Source organism: Capricornis sumatraensis, chromosome 16, assembly GCF_032405125.1.
Source record: "Capricornis sumatraensis isolate serow.1 chromosome 16, serow.2, whole genome shotgun sequence".
NCBI classification, from domain to species: Eukaryota; Metazoa; Chordata; class Mammalia; order Artiodactyla; family Bovidae; genus Capricornis; species Capricornis sumatraensis.
Window position 1 is genome coordinate 41,075,630 of NC_091084.1, and position 27,371 is coordinate 41,103,000.

Genomic DNA, 27,371 nt, shown 5'->3' on the forward strand with positions numbered 1-27,371 from the left:
TGTGGGAGAGGGCAAGGGCAGGATCATATGGGAGAATAGCATTGAAACATGTAAATTATCATATGTGAAACTAATCGCCAGTATAGGCTCGATGCATGATACAGGGTGCTCAGGGCTGGTGCACTGGGGTGTCCCAGAGGGATGGGATGGGGAGAGAGGTGGGAGGGGGTTCAGGATGGGGAACACATGTACACCCATGGCAGATTCATGTCAGTGTATGGCAAAACCAATACAATATTATAAAGTGAAAAATAAATAAATAAAACTGAAAAGAAAAAAAAAATGTTCTCCCAGAAAACCATCAGGGAGTTCAGGTGTTTGAGCATGAGCTACCTGTCCTCCTTTCTTGCCCTGTGATCAACTTTTCTCTGCTTTGGACTCCAAACTTTTGGTTTACCTGCCTTGCTGTGAGTTGGGAACAAGAAATTGCATTCAGTAACACTATCAGTTCAGGTCAGTCACTTAGTCATGTCCGATTCTTTGCGACTCCATGGACTGCAGCACACTAGGCCTCTCTGTCCATCACCAACTCCTGGAGTTTACCCAAACTCATGTCCATTGAGTCAGTGATGTCATCCAACCATCTCATCCTCTGTCGTCCCCTCTCCTCCCGCCTTCAATCTTTCCCAACATCAGGGTCTTTTCAAATGAGTCAGCTCTTGGCCTCAGGTGGCCGAAGTATTGGAGTTTCAACTTCAACATAAGTCCTTCCAATGAACACCCAGGACTGATCTTCTTTAGGATCAGTCCTGAAGTGGTGAAAGTCCTAAAGTCCTAAAGTGGTAACACTATCACCACTTTGTAATTTCATAACCCCCAAAAGAAACTCTCTCCTTATTAGCAGTCATCCTCCCTTTCCCAGCACCTGACAACCATTAATCTAAGTTCTTTCTCAATGAATTAACCAATTCTGGGCATTTCATATAAAAGGAGTTATATGATACTTGGTAAGCTGTGTCTAGCTTGTTTTATTAGCATGTTTTCAAGGTTCATCTATGTTGTAACATATACTAGTGCTTAATTTATTTTTATTGCTAATATATAAATATACTACAGTTGATGGATATTTAGATCATTTTGACTTTTTACTTTTTATGAATGACAAATCTTACGAGCATTTGTGTGCAAGTTTTTGAGTGCACATGTTTTCAGTCCTCTTAGGTATATACCTAGGAGGAGGATTTCTGGGTCATTCAACTGTATATTTAATATTTTAAGGTAATGCAATATTGTGTTCCAAAGTGCACGTTACATTTCCATCAACAAGGTATGAGAATCCAATTTCTCCATGTTTTCACTCTTTTTTCCCTACCAATATTTATTTATCTAAATAACTTTCTGCATTATTTATTGAAATCTTTTTTTTCCTTTGCTAATTCTTAGTGATCATTTTTTAAAAAAATATTCATTCTATGGTATACAATGGTATTTCAATTGCGGTTTTGATTTGCATTTCCCTAATGATTTTGATTTGCATTTCATCTAGTCAAGGCTATGCTTTTTCCAGTGGTCATGTATGGATGTGAGAGTTGGACTATAAAAAAAGCTGAGTGCTGAAGAATTGATGCTTTTGAACTGTGGTGTTGGAGAAGACTCTTGAGAGTCCCTTGGACTGCAAGGAGATCCAACCAGCCCATCCTAAAGGAGATCAGTCCAGGGTGTTCATTGAAAGGACTGATGCTGAAGCTGAAACTCCAATACTTTGGCCACCTCATGCAAAGAGTTGACTCATTGGAAAAGACCCTGATGCTGGGAGGGATTGGGAGCAGGAGGAGAAGGGGATGACAGAAGATGAGATGGCTGGATGGCATCACCGACTCGATGGACATGAGTCTGGGTAAACTCCAGGAGTTGGTGATGAACAGGGAGGCCTGGCATGCTGTGATTCATGGGGTTGCAAAGAGTCGGACATGACTGAGTGACTGAACTGGACTGAATGGAGAAGACTCTTGAGAGTCCCTTGGACTGCAAGGAGATCTAACCAGTCAATCCTAAAGGAAATCAGTCTTGAATATTCTTTGGAAGGACTGATACTGAGCTGAAACTCCAATACGTTGGCCACCTAATGCAAAAAAAACTGACTCATTGGAAAAGACCCTGATCCTGGGAAATATTGAAGGTGGAAGAAGGGGACAACAGACAATGAGATAGTTAGATGGCATCATCGACGCAATGGACATGAGTTTGAGTAAACTCTGGGAGTTGGTGGTGGACAGGGAAGCCTGGCATGCTGAAGTCCATGGGGTCACAAAGAATCAGACATGACTGAGTGACTGAACTAAACTGAATGACTAACGATGTTGAACATATATTCATGTGCTTCTTGGTCGTTTGCATATCTTCCTTGAAGAAGTGTCTATTAAGCCTTCAATTTAAAGGATTTTAGCCCATTTAAAAATTGGGTTGTCTTTCTGTTGTTGAGTTGTAAGAGTTTTTAATATACTTTGAATATAACTCCTTTATTTAATATCTAATTTCTAAATATTTTCCCCTGTCCTGTAGATTTTCTTTTCACTTTCTTGATGGTATCCTTTGGCACAAAAGTTTTACTTTTGATGAAGTTCAATTTCACTTTTTTCCTTTGGTTGCTTGTGCTTTGGGTGTCATAGTAAAGAAACCATTGCCTAATTAAAAGTCACAAAGACTTATTTCTATGTTTTCTTCTAAGAGCTTTGTGATTTTAGTTGTTAAATTTAGGTCTTTGGTCTGTTTGAGTTTAATTTTGTATGTGATGTGAGTAGGAATCCAATCTCATTCTTTTGTATGTGGATACTCAATTGTCCCAATATCATTTATTAAAAGTACTATTATTTCTCCATTGAACTGTCTTGGCATCCTTGTCAAAGAACAATTGACCATACACAGTGTGGTACTTGCATAAAAACAGACACACACACACACACACACACACACACATACATGAATGGAATAAAATAAAAAGTCAAGAAATAAACTATTTGCATATGTGGTCCAATGATTTTTGACAAGAGTGCCAAGACAATTTAATGGGAAAAGGACAGCTGTTTTGCAAATGGTACTGGAAAACCTGGATGCTTGGGTGCTAAGTCACTTTAGTCATGTCCAACTCTCTGGGACCCTATAGATTGTAGCCCAACATGCTTCTCTGTCCATAGGATTCTCCAGGCAAGAATACTGGAGTGGGTTGCCATGCCCTCCTCCAGGGGATCTTCCCAATCCAGGGATTGAACCCATGTCTCTTACTCCTGAATTGGCAAGGGGTTCTTTATTACTTGGAGAAGACAATGGCACCCCACTCCAGTACTCTTGCCTGGAAAATCCCATTAATGGGAGAGCCTGATGGGCTGCCGTCTATGGGGTCACACAGAGTCAGACACGACTGAGAGCATTCACTTTCACTTTTCACTTTCATGCATTGGAGAAGGAAATGGCAACCCACTCCACTGTTCTTCCCTGGAGAATCCCAGGGACAGGGGAGCCTGATAGGCTACTGTCTATGGGGTCGCACAGGGTCAGACATGACTAAAGCGACTTAGCATCTTTATTACTAGTGCCACCTGGGAAGCCCAGCGAAAGTGGATATTCACATGCAAAAGAAATGGACTTTAGTCTAACATGGCATACCAAAATTACCTCAAAATGGATCAAAACCTCAAACGTAAGACCTAAAAATATAAAACACTTAGGAGGAAAAATAGGACAAAAGCTATACAATATTGGATTTAGCAATGATTTCCTAGATGCACCACGAAAGGCACAGGTGACAAAATTAAAAATGGACAAATTATGCTTTATGAAAACTTAAAAATTTTGTGCATCAAAAAATATTGTCATGTTTCCCTGGTAGCTAGCTGGTAAAGAATCCACCTGCCAATGTTGGAATCACGGATTCCATTCCTGATCCAAGGAGATCTCACAAGCCAAGAAGCAACTAAGCCTGTGCACCACAAGTTTTGAGCCTATACTCTAGAGCCCAGAAGCAGCAACTAATAAGCCTGTGCACCAATATTACTAAAGCCTGTGCGCCCTAGAGCCTGTGTTCCACCACAAGAGAAGCCACAGCAATGAGAAACCCAAGCACCACAACTAGAGAGGAGCTCCCATTCACCACAACTAGAGAAAAGCCCGTGAAGCAATGAAGACTCGCACAGCCAAAATAATAATAATAAATAAAATATATTTTTTAAAAAACTGTCAATAAAATAAAAGGGTAACTCACAGGATAAAGGAAAATATTTACAAAGCATATATATGATAAGCAATTAATTTTCAGAGTATACAGAGAACTCTTAAAACTTAATAAAAACAAAAACAAACTGACTAAAAATTTGGCAAAGGACTGAAACAGACATTTCGCCAAAGAAAACATATAAATGGCCAACAAGGGGGAATTCCCTGGTGGTCCAGTGGTTAGAACTCCATGCTTTCACTGCAGGAGCAACTAAGTTGCTCTCATGGGGAACTAAGATCCTCCATAGCTGTGCAGTGCAGTCAGAGAAAAAAAAATAGGTTGTCTATAAATGGTCAATAAGCAAATGAAGCATGCTCAACATCACTAATCATTAGGAAAATGCAAATCAAAACTATAATGACATACATCCATTAGGATGGGTCCTACCAAAAAAGAAAAAAGAAAGACCAAAAATAACATGTTAATGGGGATGTGGAGAAACTAGAATCCTTGTATGTTGTTGGTGGGAAAGTAAAATGGTACAGCCACTATGGAAAAGAGTATGGCAGCTCCTTAAAAATACAGTTACCGTATGATCTAGCATTCCACTTCTGGGTATATGCCCAAAAGAATTGGAAGCAAAGACTCAAATAGACCTTTGTACACCCATGTTCATAGCAGTTTTATTCACAATAGCTCAAACATGGAAGCAATCTATGTGTTCATCAGTGGTGAGTGAATGGTAAAATGTGGTATAAACATACAATAGCATACTATTCAGCCTTAAAAAGGAAGGAAATTCTGACATGCTACAACATGGATAAACCTTGAGGATATTATGGTGATTGAAATGAACCAGCCACAAAAAGACAAATACTGCATGTTTCTATTTATATGAAGTAGGTATTTAGAGTAGTCAAAATCTAGACAGAGAAAGTAGAATTGTGGTTATCAGGGATTGGGGAAAGAGGTTATTGTTTAATGGGTATAGAGTTTTAGCTTTATGAGATTAAAAGTTATGAAGATGAATGATGGTGATGGTTGTACCACATTATGAATATATTTAATACCGCAGAAAAGTACACTTAGAAATGATTAAGATGGAAAATTGTTAGTTATGACACTTTATCTCAACAAAACTTAAAAAAAATCAACAACCCTAGATACAGTTTCAATCCCTGGTCTGAGAGGATTCTGCATGCCATAGAGCAAGTAAGCCCATGTGCCACAAATATTGAGCCTGGGCTCTAGAGCCAGACAGCTGCAATTCCTGAAGCATGAGTGCCTAGAGCCTGCGCTCTGCAACAAGAGAAAGCACGGCAATGAGAGGACCGAGCACTGCAATGGAGAGTGGCTCCCACTAGCCGTGATTAGAGAAAGCCTGTGGGCAGCAAAGAAGACCCAGCACAACCAAAAACAACAGATCGTTGGTTTATTATTAATAACAAATTAATAATTAATTAATTTAAAATCAACTGATAATAAAAGTTTATTTGGGGACTCTCAGTTCTATCCTACTGATCTTTATGTCTTATGCTGCTACTGCACTGCCTTGATTAGCTTTTTAGTACATTTCGAATCATGACGTGTAAGTCCTCCAACTTTGTGCTTGAGAGTTGCTCTAAGAAAGCAGCTGTGTTTCTTTCAACTATGTGTTCTATGAGAGAAACATTTAAAGAACATTTATAATATATAAAAAACACACATACACATCTAATGTAATCCTCGTAAAAATCATATAAGGTAATATTATGACTTTATTAATTAAGCGATCATATTTTTATCATCTGTTCTGTATCAGACATTATGGATACAAGACACTGGGACTGTAGACAGATAGGCAACATGATCCCTGTTCAGGTTTAGGTCACTCTCTCAAATTGGAATGCAGTTCTCTTGACTCCAAGTCCCCAAATAGTTTCACTGCAAAAAGACTAATTCTTTCTGCAGTTCTCAAACATCTTCTATAGTTTCTCTCTGGCCTGAGCTGGATAAGTGGCCACCTGAATGGCATGAGAACCAAGGTAAATCCTGGATCTTATAGCCTTCTCATTTAAGTGGGAGATCATTCAACCATTTGTTCATTTAAAGAATATTCAGGGCCTACTGTGTGCCAAGGATTAGTGATATAATCAAGAAGAGACAATGTCACCGCCTTCGTGAATCTTACTTTCTTGCACATGAGACATGTAACAAGAAATTTCACAAATAACAAGATAATTACAGCGAATAATTGCAGGTTTCTGTAAAGGAAGGAAAGTCTGCCAAAATTAAGAATATCAGAGATAACTACCATTGATGGGGGGTTTACAGAAAACCTCACTTTAAAGACCTAAAATTTTGTCAAGGGATGAAGAATAAGAGAGAAATGGCCCTATCAAAAGCATTTCAAGCAAAGAAAGTATAACAGCAGAGTCCCTGAGGCAGGAAAAGAGCTAGGTGTAGCCTGGGAACTGACAGAAAGCCAATGAGATTAGAGTATACTAAGCAAAGAGCACAGTGATACTGAGAGGTAAGCAGGTAGTGCTTACAGGGCATTGGAGGGCACCCAAGAACCAAGTTATCCAGCTATCCAGTTATTTGAGACAAGAGTCACATCCTGACAGCTCTTGTCCTGGTGTGCTAGAGTCCTTGGGGAAAATCTGCTGCTCTCGGTTCACTGGTGAGGGCAATCATTGCTCCCAGGAGTGCCCAGACCAGATACATGCCCTCGCTGCCTCCAAGATGGAGTGGATTGGCTGCATCTTTTTTCATACTTTTGGCCATGGTGCATTATAAACCCTTTTCTCTATTCTTCTAGGGTTACTACAAAGTTTTGGGCAAGGGAAAGCTCCCAAAGCAGCCTGTCATCGTGAAGCCCAAATTCTTCAGCAGAAGAGCTGAGGAGAAGATTGAGGGTGTAGGTGGGGCTTATGGCCTTGTGGCTTGAAGCCACATGCTGGGAAATCCATTAAATGTTAACAAGTGCTTTCTTAAAAAACAAACAAACAAACAAACAAAATCTGTTAGCCAAAGTACAATTAGGAGCCACTGAAGGATTTTAAACCAAAGGATGTTGTGATCTGATTTATATTTTTAAAAGCTTACTCCTACCATGTGTATAGAATGGATTGGGTATATAAGTAAACAAGGTTAAAATCTTAAAGTTCATGAAGTTCAGCTAGAAGGCTATTGCAGCTGTCAAAATGAAAAAAAGCTTTCTTAGACTAGGATGGTACTGGTGGAGATACATGGAGAGAAGTGAAAATATTCTAGATGTATTTTGGAAATGAAAATAACAGGTTGATGCTCAAGTTTTTGGCTTTAATAACTGTATGGTGGCATCATATGCTGAAATGGGGAAGACTACAAGTAGAGAATATATAGGTTTTAAAAGATCATCCATAATTACATCTTAGACATGTTGAGTTTGAAACAATTATGAGACATTCAAAAAGCTTGTAGATAAGAATCAGGCCCTTCCTGCAAGGAAAGCAGCTGAGGAAGAAAGCTTACTGTCAAAGGAAGTCTGACTTCCAGGGCCCTGGAGCAGGTGTCAGATGAAGGAGACCATTATCCTGAGACCAAAGAGATAAGAACCAAGAACTAATAGCGCTATTGCAGCTCATCTTAGAAAATATTCATTGGAAGTCCATAGAAATCACCATGAGGCTTGTTGTTGCTAAGTCGTGTCCGATTCTTTGCGACCCCAGGGACTGCAGCACACCAGGCTTCTCTGTCCTCCAATATCTCCCAGAGTTTGCTTGGATTTATGCCCGTTGAATCAGTGATGCTATCCAACCATCTCATCCTCTGCTGCCCCTTTCTCTTTTTGCCTTCAGTCTTCCCAGCATCAGAGTCTTTTCCAATGAGTTGGCTCTTCACATCATATGGACAAAGTTTTGGAGCTTCAGCTTCAGCTTCAGCCCTTTCAGTGAATATTTAGGGTTGATTTCCTTTGGGGTTGACTGATTTGATCTCTTTGCAGTCCGAGGGACTCTCAAGAGTTTTCCTCAGAACCACAATTCAAGAGCATCAATTTTTTGGTGCTCAGCCTTTTTTATGGTCCTACTCTCACATCCATACATGACTACTGGAAAAACTGTTGCTTTGACTATAGAGACCTTTGTTGGCAAAGTGATGTCTCTGCTTTTTTAATATGCTGTCTTGGTTGGTCATAGCTTTCCTTCCAAGGAGCAAGTGTCTTTTAATTTCATGACTGCAGTCATTGTCTGCAGTGCTTTTGGAGCCCCCAAAAATAAAACCTGCCCCTGCTTTCACTTTTCCCGCTTCTATTTGCCATAAAGGGATGGGACCAGATACCATGACCTTAGTTTTTTGACTGTTGAGTTTTAAGCCAGCTTTTTCATTCTCCTCTTTCACTCTCATCAAGAGGCTCTTTAGTTCCTCTTCACTTTTTGCCACTAGAGTGGTATCATCTGCATATCTGGCAACCTTGATTCCAGCTTGTGATACATCAAGCCCAGCTTCACATGATGTTCTCTGCATATAAGTTAAACAAGTGGGATGACAATATACAGCCTCTGTCATGCTGCTTTCCAAATTTTGAACCAGTCAGTTCTTCCATATCTGGTTCTAACTGTTGCTTCGTTACTCACATATAGGTTTCTTAGGAGACAGATAAGGTGGTCTGGTACTCTCTTTAAGAGATGGGAGTACCTGAATACCTTACCTGTCTCAGGTAATAGAAAGAGGCATAAACTTGAAAAGAGAAGACAGTTTAAGGTTTGGTGACTTTGGCAAAGTTCAAACTTCTTTGATCCTTTTGAATGATTATGAAAATTAAGAGGAAAAATTCATGTGAAAGCATCTGGCTGTATAAATGGAGGTTTATATTGTACATTGTGAGAGCAGGTATTATTATGAGCAATCAATATGAGCTCTGTACCTACAACATTACTTTCTGAAAAAAACCAATAATTTTGGTGATGGTTTAACAGGATCAAAATAAATGTACTTTACTCTGTACAAGCCAGCTCTAGCATCACCCAAGTGAAACAGATCAGGACAAAATGACACCAAGGAGACTGATGTGTATGCTGAATTCCCATGTGGGTAAAGAACTCATCTCAGAATCAGTGGGTCTCAGCAGATCTTGACCTTGATTGCAATGTGACCATGACTAATAGCAACAGCTTGGTTACATTGGCTGTAATCTCGTTACCATTGCATTCCAAACATATCAGAGTGTTGTCTGTATATCTTGTACTATCTTTTAGAGCCTACCTGTCAACATTAGCCCACAGTCTTGGCAAACATGCCAGTGATCGTCTGCCTTTCTTCCCATACAGTCTCTAGACTTGCTGTTTCAACAAAATAAGCATTTTTTTGCTCTTTTGCTCTACCCTTGCAGAACAACTCATTTTTGTCAAATACCATATACTTTCACATTTCCAAACTTTTGTCCTTATAAAGGTTCCTTAGGCCTAGAATGTCCTCACTCCTCACCTTCCTACTGATTAACTATTTATGCTTTCAGGGTCAGATAAATGTAAATTGCCATCTCTCCTCAAAATACTCAGTGGAATTCATTGCATCCTCATCTATATTTCCATTTTATGCTATTTATAGTTCAATATACTTATTCAGCAAACATTTACAGAATGTCTGCTGAATATCAGGACCTTTTAAGATGCACACGACAGAAACATACTCCAAGTAGCTTAATCAAGCTAGTTCACCACATTTCCATCCTCGCCTATATTTCCATTTTACTCCATTTATAATTCAATATACTTAGTCAACAAACATTTACAGAATGCTGCTAAAGGTCAGGACTCTTTTAGATGCAAATGATACAAACTCAAATCTAAATAGCTTAAACAGGCCAGCTCACCTAATGGAAAAGTACAATGAAAAACATGGTGCGATCCAGCCATTCAAATGATGTGATTTGTATTTATTTTTCTTTTGTACAAGTTGATTAGATTGGGTCCCCTAGAAATAGAGCCTGAGATAGGATTCTTATGAAAGTGATTTATTGAGAGGATGCCTTTAGGAAAAGATGTGGAAGGGAAACAGGGGAAGAAAGTCAAGTAAGAACTCAGCCTCCACTGGAAACTAGTTTCAGCTTTTCCACATGGGGAGATTTAAAGCATAAATCACACCACAGAGTTTGTCTTATCTGGAGTCAAGAGTGTTTTGCTTTAAAAAAAAAAAATACTATTTCTTATTTTTTTTAATCGCAACATGCCACATGTGGGATCTTAGATCCCCAACCAGGGATCGAACTCACACCTCCTGCGCTGGAAGCACTGAACCTTAAACACTGTACTGCCAGGGAAATCTTGAGGGTGTTTTGCTTTTTGTATTCTCTTGATGATGAGCCAAGAGCTGTTAGATGGGAAGGTCTGTGTTAACCTTCCCTGTGAAAGGGACATGGGTGAAGCGGCAACAGCAACTGTGTGGCAGGCATGATAACTGCCAAAATTCATCTGCAGCTTGGTCAGTCTCAGAGGAAAGATCTTCTTAAATCTCTGAAAAGTTCAGGGCAAACTCTGATGTGTGCAATTCTTTTGCAACACAGGTAGAATCAGAATCACGCAAACCACAAGTTGTAGATTTTTCTCAGGAAAGGGAAATTTTTAATTAAAGAAAGAAGAAGGCTGGTAGGCAATGTCAAGAATTCATTCTACCACTGGTGGGGGCAAAGAATACAATGGTGAGCAAAAAATACACACATCTCTCTTGTCACAGAGCATATCAGCTTTGTTCAGTGCAGATCGACCAAAAAAAAGCTGCAATAATGTAAAATATACGCTGTGGTAGGGAAAGGATTGATGGCTGTGAATGCATTATGTTAGTTTATCCAACTTTATATATCCAGTGCCCAGATAGTACCGTAAGTATTGTAAGTGGTCAGTGAATGAGCATATGCAGCTAGTTGTGTGAACTCAGGGTTTGGGGCAGGAAGGAAGTAGATTCTCTCTGGAAGTTGTCCTTTTAGTTAGTTTATGGGCCATGCAAGACTATCACTCACTACTTAATGGCCACATAGTGCCTTTAAGTGGAGTGATTCTTATATCTGACTCCTGATGACTTTTGCCTATGGCCAAATTCTGAAACTGTTTTCAAATGGTAGATCTCCCACCTTTGAGGATATCTAATTTCTCTCAGTTTACTTCAACATATAACTCACTGACCATGAACTTTATGTTAATAGAGTGCTAAGTGTTGCAAAAAATAAAGAGATGAATAAACCATAGTCCCAGCAAGCAAATAATTTAGGACAGCTGCCTAGCGGGATCAATATAATGACTTGTAATGACAAGGTACGTAAATTTCACTTTGTACATTCTCTGGGTAGCTGCTTGGGGGATTGCAGTTTTAAAAATTTGCTTTTCATTATGTGCAGTGTCATTGAATCTAAGGCCAAAAGGGCATAAACTCAGAAAGAGTTTACATCAGAACCCTCAAGACAAGAGCAGCCATTTTGATACTAATTCCTCATTTAAAGGCTTTCTTCTCTGCAATCACCCTCTGTTTTTTCCAGTCTCATTTTATTGAGGCTTTCAGTGGCTAAGTTGAAGATCTCTCTTGGTAAATGTCACATTGCACTTGAAAATATGTGGGTTATTTTCAAACATCTTTTGATACTGATTTCTAACATAATTCCACAGTAATAGGAGAACAGTCTGTATGATTTCAATATCTTTAGGGCATGAAGTTTTTGTACCTTGTTTTATGTCCCTGGATATGTTCCAGTGTTCCTTAGTTTACATTCTATGGGAACTTGAATACAGTTTGTGTCCTATTGTTGAGTTAAAATTGTATAAACCTTAATTATGTTGAATTGGTTCACAGTGCTTTTCAGGTCTACTATACCCTTCTACTTCTCTGTATATTCGTTGAAACTCCAACTAAAAATCTTAATTTATCTACTTAAAAAATAATTGTAATATATTGTAACTATATGTAACCTTGTTCTGTGTTTTCTAAATCTCCTGTAAACATGTTATCATATTTTCATAATTAAAAACAAAAAAAAAGACAGAAGCAGCAAATAGTCATCCTTGACTTTTATCTCTTTTTTACCCTCCGCCTCCAGTCACACCTACAGATCAAATCTCCATGCCACCATCTTAGTCCAAGTTGCTCTCATCTGCCACCTGGACTTATTCTCATCTCTCTCCTGCAAGAGCTTCCTAACTAATCTCTCAGATCCTATCCATTGCATCCTTCACATCCATTTACCAATGCAATCAGCAAAGTAATCTTTTGAAATTGTAAATTTACTTATAAATTTTCTGCTTAATCCTCATATCAGCCCTATTTAAATTCCTGTTTGACTTTCCCATTACACTCAGAATAAAATCCAGACCCTTTAAACAGCATCCTATTAGGCCCTACATGAACTAACACAGCCTCCTTTCTCTCCTCCCTATGATTAAACTCCACCATCACTGGCCTGTCTTCAGTTCTGCAGACTGTACAAGGAAAGAGACTTTAGGCACATGGTCCCCAATCTGACTCCAACTCAGCTCTCAATCTTGGCTTAAATGAATTGGCTTTAAAGAGGACCTTCTTCACATCTTATTTAAAGAGAGTATCCTAGGACTTCTCTGGTAGTCCAGTGGCTAAGACTCTGGCCACCCAATGCAGGGGGCCCAAGTTCAATCCTTGATCAGGGAACCAGATGGCATATACTTTAACAAAGATCAAAGATGCCACATGCTATAACTAAGATCCAGTGCAGCAAAATAAATAAATACATATTTTTTTTAATAAATAAAAATTTTAAAAAGAGTGTATCCCCTCCCCATAATGGTCTTTATTGTTTATCATAAAACTTAGTCTTGTTCATTCGTGGTGCTTATCACAATTTCCAGTTCAGTATTCATTTTACTGCCTGCAGAAGGGCAAGGGTCATTGTTTTATTTTCTAGCAGTGTACTCATTACATGGCTCAATGCTTGTATACAATAGGTGCTCAGTAAACATTTAAGTTCATTCAATTCATCCATTAATTCATTTATTAAAAAATATTTTAAGCCTTAAGATTTTAAAAAAGCTTTGAAGCGAACTTTTCTGGTGGTCCAGTGGTTAAAACTCTGCACTTTCACTGCAGGGTGCACGGGTTTAACCCCAGGAAGTTCCACATGCAGAAAGTGTGACCCCCCCGCCCCCAAAAAAAAAATTGATGGATGGACATCAGATATGTATAATTTTCAAACTTTAAGCTTTGCTTTTTTTTTTTTTTTCTTTCAGTAAAAGGAGAAGGCATGTTTTATCTTGTTTGTCTTTAAGGAAGAACTTACTTGATTTGGGGGAAACCACCTGAAAATTTCTGTTTTATATGAAACAGGACATATATATGCATATGGGAAAGTGAAAGTTGCTTGGTCATGAATGACTCTTTGCAACCCCAGAGACTATACAGTCCATAGAATTCTCCAGGCCACAATACTGTAGTGGGTAGCCTTTCCCTTCTCCAGGGCATCTTCCCAACCCAGGGATCGAACCCAGGTCTCCCACATTGCAGGTGGATTCATTACCAGCTGAGTCACAAGGGAAGCCCAAGAATTACTGGAATGGGTAGCCTATCCCTTCTCCAGTGGATCTTCTTGACCCAGGAATTGAACTGGGGTCTCCTGCATTGCAGGTGGATTCTTTACCAACTGAGTTATCGGGGAAGCCCATATATGCATACATATACCATATATATATATTTGGTATATATACTGGGTATTTGGGATATATATATATATATACACACCCATCCATTGGTTTTCAGGAAAATGAAAACACTAAAGCAGATATCTTGGATGAAGCCTCTCAGTTTTCTGTTTGATTACATAAATTTGATGTGTTTTAGCTGTACTACTCTTTAGAATTTGTGTTTATCACTTTCATGCATTGGAGAAGGAAATGGCAACCCACTCCAGTGTTCTTGCTTGGAGAATCCCAGAGATAGGGGAGCCTGGTGGGCTGCCATCTATGGGATTGCACAGAGTCAGACATGACTGAAGCGACTTAGCAGCAGCAGCAGCAAGAAAAATTATTCTTTTCTTTGAATGAATTTAAACAGCTTATGGTTTAGTCTATGAAAATATGAGAGTGTATTTCTACTCCAAGAGATCTGGAAATATGAAAAATGTGCCAAAATATAAGATTGCAAACTTTATCTGGAGCTGGAGAAAAGAATAGGATGAAAGGCTCTAGACTGAGCTAGACAGCACTATTGATTATTACCTACAGATCATTTGAAGGAAAAACCCAGTGGTGCTGATATTGAAATATTTTGACCTGAGATTGCATTTTTGTGAGCCATTCTACACTGCAACCCACTTATGGATAGTAGAAGGAGGTTCTCATGGATGAAGGTGATATTTCCACTCCCACTCATTCTGTCAACTTAGAAACACATTGATTCTGGGACAGAAAAGGAGGACTAGAGTGATAGACCTGAATATCTGTGATAATTTCACATCATACATGGAACTTCAACATGTCAGGCAAAATGTTCAAGGGATTGTCTTTTTTTGAGAAAGAAGATGGTGTCAACCAGAAGGTGGTGGACCAGTAGCCAGACATCCTTCCATCATGCTGACAAGATGGGTCTGAAGACTCAGAGCAACCACTTTCAGCAACAGGTGTACATTATTTTCTCTGTTCTACTTTCTGTCCATTATCAACTAAAGGAAGCTTCTATATCCTTCTCTCACTGCCCATGCCAGAAGGGTAGTGATAACATATGTTTGACGATGGATGGTAATCCCCAAATTGCAGCATGTAATTGGCAAGAAATGAGTGGCCATGCTTATGGATAGAAAACCAATATTCTGAGGCCAGCAGCTTAATTAGGTGGCCTACTCCACCAGGTTGGATTTGTGGATCATGTAAGCCTCTCTGATTTTAAAAACACTTGGGGAAGAGAGCCCAGGGAATGACTAAACTTTCTTCACTCAAGAGGGATGGGGGCACAAAGCCCTCATAATTTGAATATTAAAGAAATCACTTCACAGTCTTAGTTTGGGGAGGTTTAGAACCATTAAGCCTGTGACAGGTACTGCAAGGAAAATGAAAATAAATTTGCAGCAAGTTATTTCCCAGCTAGGAGCCACAGACTGTTCGTTAGCATCTCACTCTGTTCAGGTTGCTATAACAAATGGCTGTAGACTGGATGGCTTTATAACAAAAAGTTATTTATGTTTCAGAAGCTGGGAAGCCCAAGATCAAGCTGCCTGCAGACTCAGTGCCCAGTGAACCAGCCTTCTGGACTCACAGACGGCTGTCTTCTCTCTGCCTCCTAACATGTAGAAAAAGGGTCAGAGATCTCTCTGGAGTCTCTTTTATGAGGGCAATAATCCCACTCCTGAGGACTCCACCCTCATGACCTCAGTTTTCAGTTCAGTTCCTCGGTTGTGTCCGACTCTTTTATGACCCCATGAACTGCAGCACACCAGGCCTCCCTGTCCATCACCAACTCCCGGAGTTCACCCAAACCCAAGTCCATCGAGTCGATGATGCCATCCAACCATCTCATCCTCTGTCGTCCCCTTCTCCTCCTGCCCCCAACGCCTCCCAGCATCAGGGTCTTTTCCAGTGAGTCAACTCTTTGCATGAGGTGGCCAAAGTATTGGAGGTGCAGCTTTAGCATCATTCCTTCCAAAGAACACCCAGGCTGATCTCCTTTAGGAATGACTGGTTGGATCTCCTTGCAGTCCAAGGGACTCTCAAGAGTCTTCTCCAACACAACAGTTCAAAAGCATCAATTCTTCTGCGCTCAGCCTTCTTCACAGTCCAACTTTCACATCCATACATGACCACTGGAAAAACCATAGCCTTGACTAGACAGACCTTAGTAGGCAAAGTGATGTCTCTGCTTTTGAATATACTATCTAGGTTGGTCAGAACTTTCCTTCCAAGGAGTATGTGTCTTTTAATTTCATGGCTGCAATCACCATCTGCAGTGATTTTGGAGCCCAAAAAACTAAAGTCTGACACTGTTTCCACTGTTCCCCCATCTATCTGCCCTGAAGTGATGGGACCAGATGCCATGATCTTCGTTTTCTGAATGTTGAGCTTTAAGCCAACTTTTTCACTCTCCTCTTTCACGTTCATCAAGAGGCTTTTTAGTTCCTCTTCACTTTCTGCCATAAGAGTGGTGTCATCTGCATATCTGAGGTTATTGATATTTCTCCTGGCAATCTTGATTCCAGCTTGTGCTTCTTCCAGCCCAGCATTTTTCATGATGTACTCTGCATATAAGTTAAATAATCAGGGTGACAATATACAGCCTTGATGTACTCCTTTTCCTATTTGGAATGGACTGTATATGTATGTGTAAAACAGGAGGTTAAAGTGGAAGAGACTTAGAAAGCTTTCCATTGGTCCTAAAAATTTGTGGTTTGGAGATTAATGGAAACCGAGGGCAACTGGAAGATGAATGGAATTTGCCATGGAGGGGCCAAGAGAAGGCTGCATAGATTTCTGACTCAGAGACACATATAATTGCTTACTGTTGTTATGCTCTGTAGCTACTAAACACATGTACACTTGATCTCTCTTTAATTTCAGATGATTTAAAAACTGATTGAGGGGGTTTGTGGCAAAAAAAAGAAAGTTCAAGTATGAAAAGAAATGACCACAGTACTCAAATCACTGTCACACAACTGTTGTTTTCCTGAAAAGACAAACTCCAAATTTTTACTAGTCTTCTGTTTTGAGATTCATTGATCAGTCTGCAAGTGTCACAGCTTAGAAGTTAATGTCAGAGGTAGTGGGGGTAATAGAAATAGCTAGACTTGGGTTCCAGCCCTAGCTGCCATTTTCAGTGCTTTGATAGAGATGGTTACAAAGTGCCTTGGCATTATCTCGGTGGTCAGTGTTCATGCAGGCATCACAGATGAGGTTATAACTGGTCTGCATCTTAGGGATGGCCAGGTATTCCCTGGCCAAGGGAAAAACCAGAGCCTTAGAACACAGATTTGGTTCATGTAAAATTGCATAAGGGTAGAAGCAGACTTTGAATATTCAGGTGATTTGAAATTGTTCACATTGTCTGTTGAGTAGAGGGATTCTGAGGATATTCTGCTGTGGGCTTTTTTTTTTTTTTTTTTTTTTTTAAGTGGGAAAGGACATGGGGAGAGTAAAAACAGGTGAGGTAGAGAGAGGTTACTTCATGTCAAGCCTCGCTGACCATGGTTATGAGTTTTGGATTTTATTCTAAAATAGCAAAACTTTGGAAGCTTGTAGGTTGAGTGTATGATGTGATCTGTTTCTGTTTTAAAGTGACAATTCTCGCAACTGTGTGGAGAATGAATTTTCTGGACATTAGTGCCGTTGTCCAGATCCAGGGTGTTTACAATGAGCTGGGCGGTAGAGTTGCCGTAGAGACACTTTGAAGCAATGACACAAATGTAAGAGATAATATTTTTTGAAAACATATTTATATATCTCTTTTTTTTTGTATTTTTGAAATTATGATGCTTTGTCTAGTAGAACATAAGCATCATCTCCTTGAGAGAGGTTGGAATTTGTTGCAGAAGGACTACAAAAGTAAAAGCAATAAGTAATACCCAGAATGGAGAAGGCAACGGCACCCTACTCCAGCACTCTTGCCTGGAAAATCCCATGGATGGAGGAGCCTGGTAGGCTGCAGTCCATGGGGTCGCACAGAGTCGGACATGACTGAAGCAATGCAGCAGCAGCAGCAGCAGCAATATCCAGAAATGTTAATGTTTAAAATAGGATATTACAGCAAGAAAATGGGCTTTGTGAAGGAATTTTCTAAATTCCTTAGCTTGTATTTGAAGTATCAGAAGTTAGATCTGAATCAGAGCACAGTGTTCCTTCCATAAGGTAGTCAAGATAATCCCTCCATTTACTATGACTAACACAGGAAACATGCTGCCTAGTAGCAGGAGGGTATGACACAGGGAAATTAAAATAAAATCCCGCCACTTGTCAAAAGGGGTGAAAGGGAGACTGGTTGGAACAGGAAGGAAGACTAAGAAGAGGAGAGGAGAGGTAAGAAGTTACACTCACGAACTCATGGGTTTTCTTCACCTCTTCAGGATTTACTCTAAGATGGAGAGGCACTGGATAATTTAAAATAAACTCCAAGAACAGCTTCCCAGGTGGTACCAGTGATAAAGAACCCGCCTGCCAACACAGGAGACATAAGAGATGCAGGTTTGATCCCTGGGTCAGGAAGATCCCCTGGAGGAGGGCATGGCAACCCACTCCAGTATTCTTGCCTGAAGATCTCATGGACAGAGGAGCCTGGTGGGCTACATTCCGCAGGGGTGGCAAAGAGCTGAACACAACTGAAGCGACTTAGTACACACCCATGCTCCAAGAACAGAAGAGTTCTTGCACTGATTCCCATTTGAGACTTTGGAAGGAAATCACTATCCTGCACGGTTCCATAAAAGAAGGAAAGGTGCAGCATAGCTAAATGAGTTGAGTGGCCTTGTCAGTAAAGAGAGCTTTCAACTTGCTCTCTCATGTTCCCTTGTTTCTCTTGTGGTGGGTACTCTCAGTTAAGGGCCAGTGATTCTGGCACTGTCTCACAGCTCCCAAGTAAGATGTTGTTCTTATTGTTTAGTTGCTGAGTCGTGTCTGTATCTTTTGTGACCCCGTGGACTGTAGCCCAGGAGGCTCCTCTGTCCATGGGATTTACCAGGCAAGAATACTGGAGTGGGTTGCCATTTCCTTCTCCAGCAGATCTTCCCAACCCAGGGATCAAACCCAGGTCTCCTGTATTGGCAGGCAGATTCTTTATCGCTGAGCCACCAGGGAAGCCCAGAGTAAGATGAGGTAGCAGCAAAGGCATGATCAGGGGGCAGCCCAGGCCAAGGCCTGGTTGCAGAATGCAACAGTCTGGGAGTGGAAACTGTAATACCTAGAGCCAAGAAAAATTAAATCGGCAAGGAAAGGTCCCTGGAAACTAAGTGAGCAAGAAACAGACTATAATTTCATGCCAAAGGTCAGGAATGAACCAACTATATCTGAATCGATGGCCGACTGTGTACATGCACGGACCAACTTAGGTGTAGGGTCTTTTACTCGCCAATGTCACAAAATCATGTGGGCCAGACCCTTCCAACTATGCTCCTGGATACCATCTTGGAGGGAAAAAAGAGGAGGGGGTACATTTAGAAAGGCTAAATTAAATCTAGAAACCCCTTTAAATGAGTGACTTGAACTAATTTTTTTATTTTATTTTTTATTGTGGAAAAACATGCATAACAGAAAACTTACTACAATAATTTTTATGTGCTCAGTCCAGTGGTATTAGGTATATTCACATTGTTTTACAACCATTACCATAACCCATCTCCCAAAATTCATTCTCCCAGACTAAAACTCTGCATCTATTAAATAACTCCTCACCCACCCCACCCTTCTAACCTCTGGAAACCATTACTCCACTTTCTGTTTCTATTGTTTTTGCCTATTCTGCCTGCTAAGTCACTTAAGTTGTGTCCAACTCTGTGATCCTATAGACTTGTAGCTCACCAGGCTCCTCTGTCCTTGGGATTCTCTAGGCAAGAATACTGGAGTGGATTGCCGTGCTCTCCTCCAGGGGATCTTCCAAACCCAGGGATCGAACCTGTGCATATTACATCTCCTGCACTGGCGGGCGAGTTCTTTATCACTAGCACCCCCTGGGAAGCCCAGGAACCATACAATATTTGTCCTTTTGTGTCTGGTTTATTTCACATAAAGTCTTCAAGGTTCATCCATGTTGTATCATGTGTCAGAATTTCATTCTTTTTTAAGGTTGGATACTATTCCATATTATATATGTATATGCTTCATTTTGCTTATCCATTTGTCTGTTGATGGACATTTGGGTTGTTTCCATCTTTTGGCTAGTATGAATAATACTGCCAAGAATCTGAGTATATATTTATCTGTTCTAGTCTCTGCTTTCAATTCTTTGGGGGGTATACCTAGAAGCAGAATTTCAGAACTGTATAGTAAGTCTGTGTTTAGTATTTTGAGGAAGCACCATGCTGTTTTCCACAGCAGCTGCACCATACTATATTTCTCTAATAGTACCCAAGGGTTCCAGTTTCTCCATGACCTCACCAACACTTAGTATTTTCTGTTTTTCATTTGGTTTTAAATAGCTATCATGATTGGTATGAAGTAGTATGTCATTACGGTTTTAATTTGGATCTACCCAATGACTATCAATTTAGATCATCGCATGTGCTTATTGATCAATTGTGTATCTTCTTTGGATTATTTATTCAAGTCCTTTGTCCATTTTAAAATCAGGTTGTTTTGTTGTTGTTGAGCTGTTGGAGTTCTTTATCTAATCTAGATATTAATTTTTTATCAAATATCAGTTCAGTTCAGTTCAGTCGCTCAGTCGTGTCTGACTCTTTGCGACCCCATGAATCACAGCACGCCAGGCCTCCCTGTCCATCACCAACTCCCGGAGTTCACTCAGACTCATGGCCATCGAGTCAGTGATGCCATCCAGCCATCTCATCCTATGTCGTCCCCTTCTCCTCCTGCCCCCAATCCCTCCCAGCATCAGAGTCTTTTCCAATGAGTCAACTCTTCGCATGAGGTGGCCAAAGTACTGGAGTTTCAGCTTTAGCATCATTCCCTCCAAAGAAATCCCAGGGCTGATCTCCTTCAGAATGGACTGGTTGGATCTCCTTGCAGTCCAAGGGACTCTCAAGAGTCTTCTCCAACACCACAGTTCAAAAGCATCAATTCTTCAGTGCTCAGCCTTCTTCACAGTCCAACTCTCACATCCATACGTGACCACTGGAAAAACCATAGCCTTGACTAGACGGACCTTAGTCGGCAAAGTAATGTCTCTGCTTTTGAATATGCTATCTAGGTTGGTCATAACTTTTTTTCCAAGGAGTAAGAAGTATTCATAAATACTTCCTTCCATTCACAGAGTACCTTTTCATTCTGTTGTCTTTTGATGTACAAAATTTTAAAATTTTTGTGAAGTCCAATTTGTCTATTTTTAATTCTGTCACCTGTGCCTGGGGTGTCATATCCAGGAAGTCATTGCCAAATTCAATGTTGTGCAGCTTTTGGCCTGTATTTCCTTCTAGGAGTTTTATTCTTTTAGGTCTTACTTATAAGTCTTCAATCCATTTTGAGGGGTTTTTGTTTTTGTTTTTGTTTTTGTTTTTTTGCCACTCTGTGCAGCATGTGAGATCTTAGTTCCCTGACCAGGATTGAACCCAGACCTTCTGTATTGGAAGCACAGTTCCCTTGAGATTCTGTATGAGTTTTACATAGATTTTTCTATTTCTGCAAAAAAACACTACTTGAGATTCTTTTTGGAGATTGCACTGAATCTGTAGATTGCTTTGAGTAATATTGACACATTAGGAATATTAAGTTTTCTTGGGAATTCCCTGGTGGTTCAGTGGTTAGTCCATCAGACTACAAGGAGACCAAATCAGTCAATCCTAGAGGAAATCAACCCTGAGTATTCGTTGGAAGGACTGATGCTGAAGCTGAAGCTCCAGTACTTTGGCCACCTGATGAGAAGAGGCAACTCATTGGAAAAGACCCTGATGCTGGGAAAGACTGAAGGCAAAGGAGAAAGAGGCAGTGGAGGATGAGATGGTTAGATAGCATGAACGACCCAATGAACATGAATCTGAGCAACCTGCAAGAGATAGTGAAGGACAGGGAAGCCTGGTGTGCTGCAGTCCATGGGTTGCAAAGAGTCAAACATAACTTAGTGACTGAACACACACACCAGTGGTTAGGACAATGTGCTTCTGCTGCTGAGGGCTTGGGTTTGATCTCTGATTCAGGAAGCAATATCCTGCAAGCTGAGCACTATGGCCAAAAAACAATTGTCTCCCCGTCCATGAAATTGTGTTGTCTTTTTTTAATAATTAATTAATTAATCTGGCTGCAATAGATCTTGATTGAGACACATGGGATCTTCTTTGTGTCATGTGGCACACAGACTCTAGTTGTGACTCATGGGCTCTGGATTGCGTAGGCTCAGTAGTTGCACATGGGCTTAGTTGCTCCATGACATGTGGGATCTTAGTTCCCTGACTAGGGATAGAACCCACCTCCTCTGCATTCCAAGTTGGATTCTTAACCACTAGGTCACCAGGAAACTCCCTGGGTTGCCTTTCTGTTTATTGCTGTCTTTAATTTCTTTCAACAATATTTTGTAGTTTTTACTATACAAGTATACAAGTCTCTCACCTCCATGGTTATGTTTATTCTTAAGTATTTTATTCTTTTTATGCTATTATAAATAAAATTGTCTTCTTAATTAGGGGGTATTCTTTTTTGGTATAAATTAATGCATCTGATGTTGTTGATTTTGTATCCTACAACATTCCTGAGTTTATTTATTAGCTCTTAACAGGTTATATGTGCATGTGTATGTTTGTGTTAAAAATTTTGAGAGTTTCTATGTACATGTTATCCATGAACAGAGATAATTTTACTTCCTTTGCAATTTGGATGCCTTTTAGCTCCTTTTCTTGCCTAATTGCTCTGGCTAGGACTTCCAGTACTATGTTGAATAAAAGTAGCAAATGCCAGCTTTTTTTTCCCCCCCTATTCTTAGAAAAAATGCTTTCTGTCTTTCATCTTTGAGTATGATGTAAGTTGTGGTTTTTAATATGTAACCTTCATTATGTTGAGGTAATTTCCTTCTCTCCCTAGTCTGTTCAATGTTTTTATCATGGAAGGGTGTCGAATTTTGTTAAATGCTTTTTCTGTATCAATTGAGATGATCATGTGATATTTTCCCCCTTCATTCTGTTAATGTGATATAGTAGTACATTAATTGATTTTTGCATGTCAAGCCATCTTTGCATTACCAAAATAAATCCCACTTAATAATGATGTGTAATTGCACTTTTATTTTTGGCTATACTGGGTCTTCATTGTGGCATAAGGGTTTTCTCTAGTTGTAGCTTAGTTGCCCCCAGGAGTGGGATCTTAGTTCCCTGACCAGGGATAGAACCTGTGTTCCCTACACTGCAAGGCATATTCTTAACCACTAGACCACCAAGGAAGCCCTTGAACTCATTTTTAAACTAAATCAAATTAAGGATTTTTATGCCCCTGCTAACTAGCTCTTGAGGAGCTCGAGAAGATCAAAATAATTTTAGAGATTAGAGAAACTGATTTATAAAGAAGTAAACACACTTTAATATACTATTCAGTGTGTATGTCTCTGTGTATTAGGGAGGGTAAGTGGACAGTATGTTACAGAACTCAGGTTCAGCTGCTGGCCACTTGGAAGGTATTGTTTAGAAAGGAAAGTTCACTTTATTTAGGTGGCTGGCAACCTGGGGAAAAGGAGGACTCATGCTCAAGAACCAACTCCAAAGATTCTACTTGACCAAGAAAAATTTTAAAGGGAGAAAGGGGGAAGTTAATCGCAGGGGAGGAGGTCAGAGTCTCTCACTTCCACTGTAGGCAGACTTTTTCGCTTCCGCTTTAGGCAGACTTTCTTCTGATAGGTTGGTGGGGAGGTAATGGAGCAGTGTTGAGCCTGCAGTTACTGTCCTCCACCGGGGTGGGGGCCTTAGTTCCTACAGAAGGAGTCAAAGATATTGTTATGTATTTCCCTTGAGGAAGAACTAGAACGCTGCTTTATCACTGCACTATTATTTCTTGCAAAGAGATAGAGGAAAACAATAGAATGGGAAAGACTGGAGATCTCTTCAAAAAAATTAGAGATACCAAGGGAACATTTCATAGATGGGCTCGATAAAGGACAGAAACAGTATGTACCTAACAGAAGCAGAAGATAATAAGAAGAGGTGGCAAGAATACACAGAAGAACCATACACAAGAGATCTTAATGACTCAAATAACCATGATGGTATGATCCCTCACCTTGAACCAGACATCCTGGAGTGCAAAGTCAAGTGGGCCTTAGGAAGCATCACTATAAGCAAACATGGTGGAAGTGATGGAATTACAGCTGAGCTTTCTCAAATCCTAAAAGATGATGCTGCTAAAGTGCTGCACTCAATATGTCAGCAAATTTGGAAAACTCAGCAGTGGCCACAGGACTGGAAAAGGTCTGTTTTCATTCCAATCCCAAAGAGAGGTAGTGCCAAAGAATGTTCAAACCACTGCACAGTTGCACTTATTTCACACGCTAGGAAAGTAATGCTCAAAATTCTCCAAGAGAGGCTGCAACAGTATGTGGACCGAGAAATTCCAAATGCTCAAGCTAGATTTAGAAAAGGCAAAGGAACCAGTGTGATCAAATTGCCAACATCTGTTGGATCATAGAAAAAGCAAGAGAATTCCAGAAAAACATCTACTTCTGTTTCACTGACTACACTAAAACCTTTGATTATGTGGATCACAAGAAACTGTGGGAAATTCTCAAAGAGATGGGAAAACCAGACCACCTTACATGCCTCCTGAGAAACCTGTATGCTGATCAAGAATCAACAGTTAGAGCCTGACATGGAACAAGAGTACTGGTTCCAAATTGGGAAAGGAGTACGTCAAGGCTGTATATTGTTACTCTGTTTATTTAACTTAAATGCAGAGTACATCATGAAAAATGCCAGGCTGGATGAAGCACAAGCTGGAATCAAGATTGTCAGGAGAAATATCAATAACTTCAGATATGCAGATGACACCACCCTTATGGTAGAAAGTGAAGAAGAACTAGAGTTTCTTGATGAAGGTGAAAGAGGAGAGTGAACAAGCTGGCTTAAAACTTCAACATTCAAAAAACTAAGATCATGGCATCCAGTTCCATCACTTCATGGGAAATAGATGGGGAAACAATGGAAACAGTGAGAGACTTTATTTTCTTGGGCTCCAAAATCACTGCAGATGGTGACTGCGGCCATGAAATTAAAAGATGCTTGCTCCTTGGAAGAAAAGCTATGACCAACCTAGATAGCATATTAAAAAGCAGAGATATTACTTTGCTGACAAAGGTCTGTCTAGTCAAAGCTATGGTTTTTCCAGCTGTCATGTATGGATGTGAAAATCGGACCATAAAGAAGGCTGAGTCCCAAAGAATTGATTCTTTTGACCTGTGGCATTGGAGAAGATTCTTGAGAATCCCTTGGTCAGCAAGGCAATTAAACCAGTCAGTCCTAAAGGAAATCAATCCTAAATATTCATTGAATGCTGAATCTCCAATACCTTGGCCACCTTATGGCAGAATGCAAAAAGATGCAAAGAGCCAACTCATTAGAAAAGACCCTGATTCTGGAAAAGATTGAAGGCAGGAAGAGAAGGAAATGATAGAGGATGAGATTGTTGGATGGTACTCAACCATCAATGGACATGAGTTTGAGCAAGCTCTGGGAGATGGTGATGGAAAGGAAGTGCTGCTGTCCATGGGGTTGCAAGGTCAGACAAGACTGAGCAACTGAACAATAGCAACAACATTATTTCTAGACTGCTCCTCCTTTGTTTCTGCGTTTCCTCCCTTCCTTGATTTGTTGTTCAGTTGCTCAGTCTTGTCTCACACTTTGAGACCCCATGGACTGCAGCATGCCAGGCTTCCCTGTCCTTCACCATCTCCCAGAGTTTGCTAATCATCTTCCTTGATTGGCAACTGTTTAAATCTTTCCTTTGGAACTCAGAGAAGGTCAAGGAGGCTAAATAGAAGCCTGTTTTCTACAAACAAGAAATAGAGTCCACAGAAAGGATTTATACTGGAAAGGGCCCCACAGATTCTCAAACATAATCACTCCTCTATAATCCTGTCCACTATAGTTTGGTAACCCCAGACAAGTTTTAAACTTATTTATGTTTCACATTTCCTCAGTTGTAAAATGGGTTAAAACAGTCCTATTTTAGGACTGTTGTAAAGACTAAAGATACAATGTTTATAAAGCACTTAGAATAGTTCCTGGAGTGCTAGTAAGGGCTCTATGAACACTGAGCGAAGGTTGCTCAGTTATGTTTGATTCTTTGGGACCCCATTGTAGTCCATGGAATTCTCCAGGCCAGAATACTGGAGTGGGTAGCCTTTCCCTTCTCCAGAGGAACTTTCCAACTCAGGGATTAAGCCCAGGTCTCCTGCATTGCAGGCGGATTCTTTACCAGCTGAGCCTCGAGTGTAGCCCAAGAATACTGGAGTGGGGTAGCCTATCCCTTCTTCTAGTGCAGTGTAACTATTATTATACTGTTACATTCTGACTAATGAGACATGGGAGTATTTTGCTGAAATTCAAATTTAAAGTCAGATTGCCAGCTAAACAATTTGGTGGAAAGGAAAGCACTTACAGCTAAAAAAACTATAGGCAGCAATATTTACACTAGATAAAAGATTGTCAGCTTTATCATTTGTGTGTGTCATCTTATTTATATCTGAAAAGAAACCAAGATGCCTATCCTTCAGTGTTCCTTCAGGTGAAAAAAAGTAATCTTCCAATCTGCAGAGATTGCATATAAGTGGAGGAGTCTGACCTTGAAATTTTTTACCACCAGAAGGAATGAGATTGTGGGCACATTCAAGAGCTACCTCTGCCTCCCCTTCCCATTCGAAATGGACCTGCTATCATTGTAAATTATAGTTGTCCGTCAACCACTGAGCCCCCTAACCCTCCCCACCACCAGCACATACCTAAGGTCAAGGTTCATGCCTGGCCTTCTCTATGATACCATCCCTTCCAACATCTTAGCAGACATGTTCTGGATTTAACTCCCTTCTTCCATTCTATTCACCTTTTATTCTCTGTAATCTGACAATGAGGAAAAAGCCATGGATATAAGAGATGTAGATTTAAATTCAAGGCCTCGTTCCTACACTAGCTGAGTAAACTTGAACCAGTAATTTCATAAGTTCAAGCTTCAACTTCTCACATAAAAGCTAGAAGTAATATTAACCTCAAAGATAATGTGAGACCCAAATAAGACAATGCATAATATAAAGTGCTATGAAAAGTGATAATAGATGAAAAAATAATCTTATTTGGCTGAATTTTGTGGTATCAAGTCGCCTATCTAGCTCTCAATTTACTTTCTAAACTTTTTTTTGCTTAAATTACCACTCGTTTATTTATCTTGGCCTGCCATATCTCCATGCGCTTTTTAAAAACTATTAGACTTTGAGAACTTCCTTGGTGGTCCAGCGGCTAAGATTCTACCCTCCCAATGCAGGGCGCTGGAATTCGATTTCGAGTCAGGGAACTAGATCCCACATGCCACAACTGGGAGTAACTAAGAGTTCACCTGCCACAACCACAACTAAAGATTGATCCTGCATGCCACAGTGAAGATCTCTCACGCTGCAAATAAGAGCCAACACAGCCAAATAA

The 27,371-nt window shown here is 40.1% G+C and overlaps 1 non-coding gene across 1 annotated transcript; it reads left to right on the plus strand.

The window, feature by feature from the left end:
* Positions 1-6,729: 6,729 nt before the first annotated feature.
* LOC138093352 (small nucleolar RNA SNORA3/SNORA45 family) lies at positions 6,730-6,858 on the plus strand. The gene has a single exon (XR_011146079.1). It is a non-coding gene; the product is annotated as a small nucleolar RNA SNORA3/SNORA45 family (small nucleolar RNA).
* The last annotated feature ends 20,513 nt before the right edge of the window (positions 6,859-27,371 follow it).